This window comes from Rhipicephalus microplus, chromosome 8 (genome assembly GCF_043290135.1).
Source record: "Rhipicephalus microplus isolate Deutch F79 chromosome 8, USDA_Rmic, whole genome shotgun sequence".
NCBI lineage: Eukaryota > Metazoa > Arthropoda > Arachnida > Ixodida > Ixodidae > Rhipicephalus > Rhipicephalus microplus.
Genome location: NC_134707.1, coordinates 46,626,245 through 46,629,242, shown reverse-complemented (window position 1 = coordinate 46,629,242; position 2,998 = coordinate 46,626,245).

The window sequence follows — 2,998 nt, the reverse complement described above, 5'->3', positions numbered from 1 at the left end:
GGCTGTCAAGAGCGAAAGCGTTCTCGCTACCAGTCAGACAAAGTGGAAAACAGATACCAGTCAAAATTAGAGAAGTTTCAGAAAACGGTGTCAACTCAAAGTATCCTTGTCGACCTGGTAGGAGTCAGAATCAATTTCAAAGCATGAAAGCATCACAAGTAATGCAGCAAATTTTTGTGCGCTGATTGTGATGACTATGTTCTAACTAGTCCAATTCGCTACATAGAAGCATGAGAGCGCTGTATAACTGCTTGATCTAGCATCTGTACGACCTAACAATAATCTATGCATGCATCTTCCTCCTCTGGCAAGAGGCAGTATCAAAATGAATACTGCAACAAAGAAATGTCATTTCAGTCACGGTGGGCGATTTCTTCTCGCCAAGTCTCTTCAGTTCTTGGACAAGAGAGCTCCAAGTAACCCATTAGATAGGCACACCTGCATGCTCCTGCCTATATAGGCGAATTCTCCTTTGTAGCACACTACATATATCATGCTAGAGACAAGGAAGAACGTTCTCAAACACCTTGATCAATCTCACTTAGCAGAAGTTCGCTCTACTTCCTCTGCTTCAATGATTTCTTCTTTTAATAAAGGATTTATATGCATATATACATTGAGAACTGTATAATACAGCACAAAGGTACGCCGACTAAAGCAGAAGAGGAGGGTTTTCTGTGGCTCTCCTCTTGTTGTTATACCTTCGATTTGATAAGTAGGAGGTTGTCAAAGGCTCATATCATTGGAAACATGGCTCTGAATGCAACTCTGATGCCGATGATGCAAAAAACTCAAAAGCTGTTTTAGACTGTGGTCACAGAAATCAACTATAAGTAAAGTTTCGAGGGGCATACGTACGTGACCCATTATTTTAAGCGAACGACGACATTATGTCGGCATGGATGGTTCTGGCTGCAACCAGTCCAAATAATGTATTCCTGGCATTGACAAAAGTGGACCCAGGCAACATTGCCTATCCAACGTTTTGCCAGTATTTGCGAGCTTTTTCGAATACTGGTGGTACTTTTATTTATTTATTAATATTGCAGGCCGCGATTGGGCCCAAGCAGGAGGGGGGTTGTTACAGAGCCGTTAGATCAATTACACTATCTTTAGCGACGTAAAAACAATAAACAGGACAGGGAAAATTATTTTGAAAAACACTTTGAAATGATAATACAAAATTTACAAGTCAAACATGTGATCAATATATTTCAGCACATGATTGGATGAAAGAATTTCATGCGGAAGGTTATTCCAGTCGGTTATAGTGCAAGGAAAAAAGGAATGTGAAAATTATGTTGGCAGCTTTTAATTTTAGAGCATTTTATTAGTTCTGTAGTTGTATAAAAGCTAGCATTTTTGGGTGAGCTATTAGATGCGTTTTTGCTGAAGCTTCTGTCTTTAGGCAACAAACAAGAATACCCAGTAAAAATAAAGAAGAGAGCAAATTTAACTTTATTCTGCCTGCACGCCTACGCATGATCAAATCGCATTGTTTCGGAAATTATCTCGCGTTTTCCTTTATTCACCTTTTGTTCGCACGAGACGACTGCACAAAAATTGACACTGTTTTTCTTCAAACGGGCTCCTAAAATACAGCAAACGCTTTTGGTTTGCCCTTTCTCGTAGAAAGAAAACATATCGTCATCATGGGAAGGCTCGAGCTCTGTTCACCCTCTTCCTCATCTGCTTCGCTCCAAGAACAGGCAAGCCGCTTTGTCTTGTGTGGGATGCGATAACTGTACTAGGAGAGAAAACGAGCACAAAGTGAAAAAAGTAGAGGGAAAGAGTGAGCGAGTGAACAACAATGTTCAGTTCACAATACGTGTGAGTGAACCTGATGTCACCTTTCCAGGCCCCCTCGGGGGCAGTCAGATTCAACCTGACCACTCACTGGCGTGGCCAATCTGAACTGCTAGAGTTCGAGAGGTGAGGTCCTGGGCCTCAATGAGCTTCGTCGTTTTCTTTTGGTGAAAAAGGGGGTTGGCTCAGGTGCAGCCCTCAGGACATGCTCCAAGTACGCTCAACCGCCACTGAGGTGGCAGTCCGAGTTTAGGGACCATTCTGGGTACATTGTGGGCAATGATGCAGGGCTTGGGTAGGCGCTTCCTTGGGGCAGTTTCAGAGCTACAGATTGGGAGCTCTACAGTGAGGAATGATGCAGGGCCAGGACTCTTCTAGTAAGAAAATTAGGGCAACTTCGCTCTCTAGTTCAGCCAGGCCTGAAGTAAGGACACAGCTGGGCGGCAAACATTGTTTCGATTCGGTCTTCACTTGCTTTTTTGCTCTCTTTTTTAGATGCCAACCGTTTTATGGTCGAGCTAAATCCGGTGTGCGGTGTGACCACCTTTACAGAGCATGCGCGCACGTCCTGCTCTCTCCGCCCCTACGGTAACCTCTCTCTGACCTCGCAACACTGACGCAGACAGCATCTGCTCGCTCCCCCTTCTCTCCTCTAGGCGTCAATTCCAGCGGCATTTAAACACCCATTGAGCATGCCCGTTCCCTCTCTCTCTTTTCTTCCGTTTGCCTTCTTTCGCCTCACAACGCCAGCGCAGGCAGCATTGTCAAGCGAGTTTTACGATTTAAAAAACCAACTGCTCGTGCTGCACGACTGTTCACTGGCCACCCGTATATGTAGGCCCTGAATCTTGACCTTCATGGTGCTGGTGGGACATTTCTACTGAACGTTCTTACATAATAAAGCTTCCCACTGGGCGCGTTAACTCAAAGCGGACTGTGGGTATCTGTGTCTCATCGTCGTCTTCGGTCTCTCATTGCCCATTAACAACGATTGACATGTTCCAGTAAGAAACACTGTTCATCTGTGTCTCATCGTCGTCTTCGGTCTCTCATTGCCCATTAACAGCGATTGACATGTTCCAGTAAGAAACACTGTTCATTACCGCATGCTTTGCGCCTCCTCATGTTTCTCTCCAGCGCAACGCAGTGAGGAGCGCTAGCGTCATTGCCGCCGCCTGGGAAAGAGGTTGGT